The sequence below is a fragment of the Octodon degus genome, unplaced genomic scaffold, assembly GCF_000260255.1.
Source record: "Octodon degus isolate 3935 unplaced genomic scaffold, OctDeg1.0 scaffold00117, whole genome shotgun sequence".
Lineage (NCBI taxonomy): Eukaryota > Metazoa > Chordata > Mammalia > Rodentia > Octodontidae > Octodon > Octodon degus.
This window is the reverse complement of record NW_004524693.1, coordinates 3,556,071-3,567,121: the sequence shown is the minus strand read 5'-3', so window position 1 is coordinate 3,567,121 and position 11,051 is coordinate 3,556,071.

Below are 11,051 nucleotides of genomic sequence, written 5' to 3'. Positions count from 1 at the left end.
TAGGTCAATCAGACAAAAATTTAGCAAAGAAATAACAGAACTGAACCAGAACTTGAAACAAATGGACTTGGTGGACATATATGGAGTGTTCCACCCAAACACAGCTGAATACACATTTTTCTCAGCTACACTTGGGTGATTTTCTAAAATAGACCACATACTGCTACATAGGTCATGCTTAAATATATATAAGAATGCAGAAATAATATCATGCACATTATCTGATCACAGTGCAATGAAACTGGAAATAAATGACAAAAGAAGAGAAAATCTGAAATACATGGAAATTAAATTACACCCTACTCAGCAATAAATCGGTCACAGATGAAATTAAACAAGAAATTCAACAATATCTACAATTCAATGAAAATTCAAGCACAACTTATCGTAATTTGTGGGATACGATGAAAGCAGTTATCAAAGGGAAATTCATAGCTGTGAACTCACACTTTAGGAAAACAGAATGGGAATAATAAATACTCTAATGCTGGACCTTCAACTACTAGAAAAGGAAGAGCAAACCAAACCCAGAGAACAAAGAAGGGAGGAAATTACAAAGATTAGAGCAGAAATTAATCCAATTGAGATGAAGAAAACAATTCAAAGAATTAAAAAAGCAAAAGCCTGGTTCTTTGAAAGATTAAATAAAATCGATAAGCCCCTAGCTAACCTCATCAAAAAGAGGAAAGAAAAAATTCAACTATAAGCAATAAGGAATGGAAAGGGTGTAATTACCACAGACCCCGTGGAAATTCAGAAGATTATCAATAGCAACTTTGAGAATCTTTATTCTCACGGAATAGAAGCCACATAAGAAATGGACAGATTCCTGGAATTGTACAATATATCACAACTGAATCAACAAGATATAATCACTCTCAATAGCCCAAAAAAAGCCAATGTAATATGAGATATATTTGAAAACCTACCGGCAAAGAAAAATCCAGGTCTGTATATATTCACAGCTGAATTCTACAAGACATTTACAGAAGATGTAGTCCCTATACTCCTCAAACTCTTCCATGAAAATGAGAAGGAAGCAATCCTCCCAAAATCATTTCTGCAGGCAAGTATTTTACTGATACCAACACCAGGGAAAGATGCAACTAAGAAAGAGAACTACAGGCCGAACTCCCTCATGGATATAGATGCCAAAATCCTCAATAAAATACTAGCAAATAGAATACAGCAAATCATCAAGAAGATCATATACCATGACCAGGTAGGATTCATCCCAGGGATACAAGCATGTTTTAATATTCTAAAATCTATCAATGTAATACACTATATCAATAGAGTGAAAAGTAAAAACCATATGACCATCTCAATTGATGCAGAAAAGGCTTTTTACAAAGTCCAACACTCATTCATGTTCAAAGTCCTACAGAAAATTGGAATAGATAGCCTCTAATTCAATCTGTAAAAGTCATTTATGAAAACCCAGCAGCTAACATAATCCTAAATGGGTAAAAACTGAAATCTTTTACTCTTAGATCTAGTACAAGACAAGAATGTCCTCTATCACCACTCCTATTCCGTATAGTTCTGGAATCATTAGCTACAGCCATTATACAAGAAAAAGAAATGAAAGGAATAAGAATAGGTAAAGAAGAAGTTAAATTATCTTTATTTGCAGATGACATGATACTTTACTTGGAAGACCCAAAAAACTCCACCATGAAGCTACTAGAATTAATACAGAAAGAGTAGCATAGCAGGTTACAATGTCAATACTCAGAAGTCAATAGCATTCCTCTACACAGAAAACAAACACACTGAGAGGGAAATTATAGAAACAATACCTTTTACAATAGCACCAAGGAAAATGAAATACTTTGGAATTAATGTAGCTAAAGAAGTCAAAGATCTTTTCAGGGAAAATTACAGTACTCTGAAAGAAGAGATCGTAGAGGATTTCAGAAAATGGAAAGATTTTCCATTCTCCTGGATAGGAAGAACCAACATTGTGAAGATGGCCATACTCCCAAAATTGCTGTACAGATATAATGCAATCCCTATGAGATTACCACCGACATATCTCACAGACATAGAGAAATACTTCCTAAAATTTATCTTGAACCAAAAAAGACCTAGAGTAGGAAAAGCTATTATGGGCAATAAAGACAAGGCAGGAAGCATTACAATTCCTGACTTGAAATTATACTATAAGCCTAGTGTGATAAAGTCAGCACGGTATTGACAACAAAATAGACCTTAGGATCAATGGAATAGTTTAGAAGATGGTGAAGCCCCTCCAAACACACTCAGCCAACTTATCTTTGTCAAAGTGGCATTACATACTCACAGGAAGAAAGATAGCCTCTTTAACAAATGGTGCTGGAAAAACTGGCTCTCTACTTGCCAAAAACTTACATGGTCTCTGAGGTTTTTCACTATTCTGAAATTTAGGTCTGTAGAATTAAAAATGTTTATTTCTTTTAAAATGCTGACAAAAATTCTACTTTTGAAATTTTTTTCCACCCTTTTATTTTAAAAATAAACATAAGAATACATTTTACTTAGAATGTTAACTCATGATAACAATGGCTCTATCATCACAAATTAAACTATATTAAAATTTTGAATATTATCACAAATATTGCCAAAATTTATAGAAATACTTTAACCTAGAGAGCAAGTAACATTACAAAGATGAAAAAGTTATCTTGGAAGACTTTTTTTTTTCCTTTGGGCCTCTTCTTTTTTATTCTCATTATTTTACCTTTACAATTTGTTCAGAAGAAAGTACATAGGACGAATCTCTGTATTTGTGAAAATTTATTAATTTTCTCAAATCTCACTTTACCCACAGCTCTTCTGTTAAATAATAATATTCTTATCCTCTCTCCAATAAGTTATATAGAGTCCTGTGAAACTTGAGCCACTTCTATCTCTAAAATGGCTCTATGAGTGTCAAGCTGTGCTCTTCATTTTCCTGTGCATACATTTGTTCAATTCATATAATACAGCAAGTAATGTGTTCTGAATTATGCTAAATTATTTTTATTGTTCTTCTAGTAGTTGTCTATAACTTGTCATCACAGGGGGATGCAAGATTTGAAGAACAAACAAGATTTTCCCAGAGTAGGTAGCAGAAATAATTCTAGCAAATCTGAATTACAAGTGCAAAGGCAATAGAAATAATAGTTATTACCATCACTGAATTATAGTTAGGAAGGCTACTGGTGTCGTGTTGTAGGATAAGTGAAAAGTGTAAGAAAGGAGTAGTAATAATACATCCAAGAAATTCTACGTTTAATTCAGGAAAGAAATACTGAGGGTTTTTTATTCACATATTCTTTCTCTACTGCTATTGAAATTAGGTTGATTTATTCATATTTTCACTGATTAATAAAGAATTTTTGGAGGGCCAGCCAAATAACTCAGGGGATTAAGGCACCTGCAAGCATGCACAGAGGCTGGGATTTCTATCCCCTTGGATCACTACAAGTCCAATCTAGTAGTGAGACCCTGAACATCCTGTTGACCCTTCTCTAAAAAATACAAGAAAAAAATAATTTTTAAGAACATTTTAAGAAGTAACTCAGGACATCAGGATATCTTCCTCATAAAAAGTACTGTTACATATCTTAATAGTAAAAACCTGGCTGTTTCTGAGAGTCACATTTTTAAAATATTTCAGTGCAGAAATACAGTGAACTTTTGAAAGAAACAGCAAACACTGAACTTATTTTTCATATTTCAAACCCCATTTACAATTGGTATGCTAGTTGAGGTGATGTCAAGGATGCATGAAAATAAATTTAAGAAATCTCAGCTTTAAAAAATTCCACGTTTTTCTTTCATCAGGTAGTTAGATGCTGGGTGAAAATCTAAGCTGACCATGGAAATGTATGTCACTGACGCGTGTTTTGGTAATTCTGCAGTTTTAATATCTACTCATTATTTAAGAAGCTGCAGGTAGACTCAAGAAGTACCTGAAAACTTGAGTATAAGGTCTGTGAAACAGGAAAAATCCTGTGGGAACTTTTTGTTTTCTGCCAAAAGAAAAAGAGATTTTAAGTATTTGCAAAAATCATCCTCATAGAAGATATGTTTACAACAACATCGCTAAGCATACTTTAAAAGTATCATACAGTCATGTATTATAGTTTAAAAGACTAGATAGTCATTTGGTATATTTTATGAATAATTCAGATTTTAAATTTTCGACTTTCAAATCAGGATATATTTTATTATTATGTGTTGAAATTCTGAGTTTTAAAAGGTATGTATTATTTTGATTTCCACACACTTTATTATTATTTACATATAAGATATTAAGAGGCTGGGGAGATAGCTCAGTGAAATAAGCACTCGCCTAGCAAATGCAAGGGCCTGAGTTCAATCCCCGGTTCCGAAAAAAAAAAAAAAAAAAAACTAATATAAGATATTGAAGCATATTATTTCAGGAAGATTGCTATTCCATTTCATAAATGTTGTAATATAAGTTAATACAAGTTAACCATAAGAATATGAAATATAATAATGAATCCATATTCATATGAATTTTCTGTGTAAGGGATATTTTCTTCAAAAAGTTGCAATATTTATTTATAAATTGCAATGTTTCTTAATTCTAGATCACATGACTCTTTTATCACAGATTGTTTTACTATTACAAATTAGTGTTACATGGAGTTTGCAATCCACTTAGGGAATAGGTACATGTACATAACACCAATTATTTCTTTTTTAATCTCCTTGTAAACTCCTTCCAATTCTTCCCTTCCCCCCTTAATCCCCTTTCCCTATTTTCATTGTTGGTGCTATTATTAATCTTGGTTCATTTTCATAGCATATATATTTACATTTATGGATGTTCCTTACACAGCATATCCTTATTCTCCTTACTTCTGCTTCTCCCAGTACCTTGTCCTTGCTGTCCTATACTCCTTACTATTGTCAAGAAATCTACCTATTTGTTTCTTTCTATCCATACTTTATTATGCTTTTTGTAATTTACCTTACTCAAATTGAAAGATACATGGTATGTAAGCTTATGTCTCTGATTCACTTCATTTAACATTGTTTTATAGGTATATTCAATTTTTACAAATATCTAAAATGTCTTTTTTATAAGTGAGGAGTATTCTTCTATGTATCAATGCAGCGTTTCTTTACCCTTTCATCTCTGGATAGATGCTTCCAGGATTTAGCTATTATGAATTATGTTGTGATAAACATTAATATACATATATTAATGTAATATGATGTCTTCAGTTTTTTGGGAAAAATATTAGGTGGGGATAATGTGGGCAAGATGAAATTTCTATGCATAATTTTTAAAGAAATCTTCATAATAATGTCTACAATAGTGGAGCTAGTTTATACTCCCACTAACAATGTAGAAGGGTTCGTTTTTTTTATTGCGACAACACTGCTATTTCTTATTACTTGAATTTTTGTGATTGCAATTTTTTCTAGAGTTAGAGGGAAGGTTAGTGTTATAATAATTTAGATTTCTAGTTTTTTAAATATTATAAAGATGAAAACTTTATCTTGTAGAACTTTTCCCCCTTTTGTCCTCTTCATTTTTATTCTAATTGTTTTACATTTGGATTTTGTCCAGAAGGTACACAGGGCAGATCTCTATATTTGAGAAAATTTATTTTCTCAAAATTCACTTTACTCAAAGCTCTTCTGTCAACTAGTAGTATTCTTGTCCTCTCTCCAATAACTTATGTATAGTCCAGTGAAACCTGTGCCACTCCTAACCCCAAAATGGCTGTCAGAGATATTCAACCTTTTCACTATTTTAACAGATTGAATTCAGTGGTTTGCTATGAGTAGGAAAGTTCATTGGCTAAGAAATGAAACCCTGTACATAAAAATAATACTAGCTAGTTGTGATTAGACCAAGTAGGTTCCAATAAAAAGAATAAAAGTCCTTGTTGTCACAGTCCATATTTTATTCAGTTTGCCTTTACTCATCAAAGAGGTGACATTCTTTAGACTTATAGAAGATAGTGTGCTAGATTTTCTGAATACACAAACACTAAAAGAGAGATAATCTGTTGCATTACACAGTGCAATGTACTACGAATAAAGACTAGATATTCTTTTTTAGACATTAATGAGCATACCAAAATTTAAGACTTATATAACCAAAATGTAGAGAAAAGAATCTCAAATATTGTTTCTGAGTGAGATATACTCTTGCTTAAGATAGTTTTCCAATTATCTACAACAGCCATGCTAAAATATTCTGATTTGGAGGAGCAGAAGCAAGAATTGAAATCTCAGTCTTTGCATTGAGCTATATCTTCAGTCTTTTATATTTTTATTTTCAAATAAGGCATCTAAATATTAAATTGAACAGACAGATGTGAAATTGTGGTCTTCCTGGGTTAGCCTTTCAGAGTACTGGGATTACAACACACCTGGCTCTGATTCATTAGAAGACCACAGTGATATAATCATTTTGCCTAGACTGGCTTTTGTATGACATGTTCCCAAGCCTTAAAAGTCATCATGGAAGTGATTCCATCAGTTTAAATAGCAAAAACCATGGAACTCTAAATGGTATTATTTAAATGGTACTATTAAAATCCTCAATCTTCGCATGGCTTTGAAATTATAATTATGACATTTAGAGGTACATGCAATCTCATCTAATGATATTTTTAGGTTTCAAAGTGCTCAACCAAAATAAATAATACTGGTAGCCTCTAATCAAAAATACAAATAAAAACTCATCTCTTGGAGATGTTCTTTGCTTATCTTCTGGGACTGTTAAAGTTATCATCAACAACTTCTACAACTTCAGGTTAAATTATGCCATAAATTAACTTTGATGAACATTATTTAAATTCTCAAAGTACAAATAATTACCACTAATAAGGTAAAATGTATTCAAGTGATTTACAATAAGAAATTGAGTATCTCCAAATTTCTTATCATTAAAACAAAAAATACACTCCATATTTTCTGTAAAACATTCTTAAAATGATTTTTCCGCAATAACAGTGAAATTATATTATGGAAAACTGTTAAATACATTTGTTGTAGAATTTTCAAAAAATATACAATGTGAAAATATATTACCTTTTATTTTACGGAATATGGATATTTCACTATTATGTAGGATACAGAAAATATCTGAAACATAAAACCTTGCAGGATGAAAGTATTACTATCTGTTTTAATTTGAACATTTATGCTCTATAGACTCAAAATATTTTATTTTATTTTAAATGTTACAGTGGCAAATTGACACCCTTGCTTCAACTTATCATTATCTATATCATGTAGAGAAGTCATTCAAATTAATTCACAGAATACAGTATTCTGGAAGAAACAAATACAAGTATTTTCAAGGTAAAATGTTGCTAGTCTCACTGATTATCCCATGCTCCTGAGACTGTCGTGGATTCTAGTTCTTTAACTTGCCAGAAGAATGTCTAAGTCCAAACTTCCAGGGCCTGTCCTGTCTTGGGTATCTGGAATACTCTATAGATATCTATTAAAACTATATGTTCAAGGCATGGCTCATCTTTGATATTTCTTTTCTGATTATTTTAATATTTGGTCTGTCTGTTTTATAAACTGAAATTTTCAACCTCCTATCATACCTGTTTAAAATTTATTGTATATTTTATGTTCAGCAGTATGTTTTGTGAAGGTAGATGCTCCTGTATTCAGTGCATAAATACATATTTGCTATCTCTTCTTGTTGGATTATTCTGTTAACTTATTTGTAGTGACATTCTTTGTCTCTTTAAATCAGCTTGAGCATGAAATTTATGTTGTCTGAAATTAAAATTGCTAGTCTTACTTGATTTCAGGTTGCATTATATGTTTTTTTGAGTGTCATACACTGTTGGCTTCTGCTTCTTTCATGCAGTTTGCCAATCTGTGAATTTTACTTAAAGCCATTAATATTGAGTTGTTTCTTAGAAATATTGATTAGTTTCCATAATTGTTCTCTTTCTCTGTAACTCCTTTGTTTCCTTTACCTCTCATTTTTACTGTTATTTAACACTTGAGATTCCTTCCTGTTTTGATTACATCTGGGCTTTAGCTGTATTTGATTTTGTCATTTCTCTGTTGCACATTTTGCAATATTTTGTGAAATTTTGATTCAATATTCATAAATTTTTGAGCTGGTTTGTGATTATGAAATACCTTTATTTATCCACCTGTGTTGAAGAGCAATTTATCTGGTAATGTTAATGTTGTTTGGAAATGGTATTCTTGAAGGTCCTGATATATCTTTTTCCAAGCTCTTCTGGACTTTAAGGTTTGAAATTAAGGTGTCTGTTTTGATCTAACCAATTTAATTTTATGTGACTTTTTTTCCTTTCATTTTAAAATGATGGATACTTTGTTGGTCATCTGCCAATTGATATAATCATATATTGGGCCAAAGAGTTAGTTCAGTGGACTGAGCACCTGCTTAGGCAAACACTGGAACTGGGTCCCCCATTCCACATGGCTGAATGAGCTGAGCCAGCCTTGGAGACCAGGAATGGTCGTCCATGCCTGTAATCTCAGAACTTGGCAGGACACAAACATGAGGATCACTATGAATCTGAGATGAGTAGTGAGACCTTCTACCAAATACACATACACACACACACACACACACACACAAGCGCGGGTGCGCGCATGCACACACACACACACACACACACACACACACATATATATATATATATATATATATATATGGTCATGTATCTTGGTGATCTTTTTTATTATAGTTGTTTGGTGTTGTGAAGATGTTGGTGAACTTTTAGGTTGAATTTTTTGCTCACATCTGAAAAATTTTTATTATAATTTTTGTAAAAAGATTAAGAATTCCACTCATGTTATCTCTAACATTGTTCTATTTTCAATTGGACTTCAGTTGTTTAGTGTTATCTAGAAGCTGTAGATGTTCTTATTTTTTCATGGCTTCTATGAATATTCAATCATAATTCACCATTTTGTTTTCACATTGGTTATTTCTCCAGTTTATGAAATCTACAGTTTTACAAGTATTTCTATTATGTTTTCATGGATTTCTTATCTTTGATGAATTTGTTACTACTGTTTGGAAGCATTTTGTTCAGCTTTTCTAGTCTTTTTTTAGTTTGTCTCATGTTAGCATTGACCATTCTGAGGGATAATTCCATGAACTTTTAGGCCATTTCTTGTTTGAATTTTCTAAATTTCTTTGTCTCTTCTTTAATTTTGACTTAGAGACTTGTTTCCTAATTTTCTCTTTCCTTTCCACTCTCTTCCCATTTGCCTTAGGAGAGTTGCGAGACATTATTTAGTCTTGACTTGCTTTCCTATGATCCTGTGTACAAGTACATCTAATTGTTTTTTAAAAAATTCTCCTTGTTTCTTTTTGAGGTATTACAGGTTGATGTACAGTAGATAGAGGAGATCTTATGATTTATATGAAGATTTTTTAATAAACTATTGTCTTTAGTTTGTTCTACTTTCACTTTTATATACCCAGAGATATGATTCATCCCTTTAGTTATTTAATTTATTTGGACTCTACCCATACGTTCTTCAGAAATATCATTTCTGGTAATAATACCATCAATATATCTGTTGTATATCAATTATAAAACAATGTGTATCCTACCAACAAATGAATGGATAAGGGAAAGGTGGTATTTATAAATAATGGAGTACTATACTACTGTAAAGAATAACAAACTTAGACCCAGTCCTAGCCCAGGTCCGGTGAGTGTGTGGAGAGCTTCCTGCTACGCTGCACCAGCGGGACCAGTCCCACCCCAGGCGCAGCGAGGGCCGCACCCTCTCCCAGCCCCTTGGGCCTACCCCACCACTCTGCAGTGCCTCCCCCACTCTGCCCTCCAAGCAGGATTTTCTGCTGAGTTCTGGGAGGCCCCAGACCCAGTCCTAGCCAAGGTCCCATAAGTATTTGGATAGCTTCCTGCTACACTGCAGGAGCGGGACCAGTCCCAGGGCAGGCGCAGCGTGGGGCGGACCCTCTTCCACACCCTCGGGCCACCCCCCACCACTCCACAGTACCTCCCCCACCCCTCCCGCCAAGTAGGAATTTCTGCGGACTTCCGGGAACACCCAGACCCAGTCCTAGCCCAGATCCAGTGAGTGTGTGCAGAGCTTCCTGCTACCCTGAGCTGGCGGGACCATTCCCAGCCCAGGTGCAGCGTGCGCCTGACCCTCTCCCAATCCCTCAGGCCACCATACCTCCCGAACCCCTCCCGCCCACTAGGAATTTCTGCCGACTGCCGGGAACCCACAGACCCAGTCCTAGCCCAGATCCAGTGAGTGTGTGGAGAGCTTCCTGCTACCCTGTGCCGGTGGGACCAGTCCCAGCCCAGGGACAGTGTGGGCCTGACCCTCTCCCAGCCCCTTGGGCCGCCCCCCACCACTCCGAAGTGCCTCCCCCAACCCGCCCCCAGAGTAGGAATTTTTGCCCTCTCCCGGAGCCCTCAGACCCAGTCCTGGCCCAGGTCCCATGAGTGTGTGCAGAGAGCTTTCTCTTCCCCCTACTTCACCTTGCCCCTTCTAGGCACAGCTCAGGCCTGGCATACATGCCTGAGGTATAATCCTGCAGCAGCAATCCCTGCAGAGACTGTAGAGGATAGATCCAACCACCTAGTCCAGAAGCAGAACATCTCCCCACAGGGGCACAACAGGTTGACCCTTAAGGGGAGCAGCGGGAACGAGCTGAGCACTGCAGCCATATGTAAGCCAGACACAGCTGATAAGTCCAAACTTTGTAGAGCTGAACCTGAACTTCAGTACGTGCGAAGGTTATCACTACAGCAAAGATCTACAACAAAGGTCAGAAGACAGTACTCCACAAAATGAAGAGAAGGAACAAAGAGCAACCTCAGAACCCAAGCCCACCCGTAACAAGTGCAGAGGTCACTAACACAGAAAAAATTGGAACTCACGCAACTGAAAGCAATGAATCAAAGGCTTCAGAAATAGAGAAACAGCTGCAGAAACATGTAGAAGACCTCAGATTGGAAATAAAAAAGAAATCCCTGAATTAATAACATCTGCAATAAAGAATCAAATGCAGAAACATATGGAAGAAACCCAGTGCCCACCCA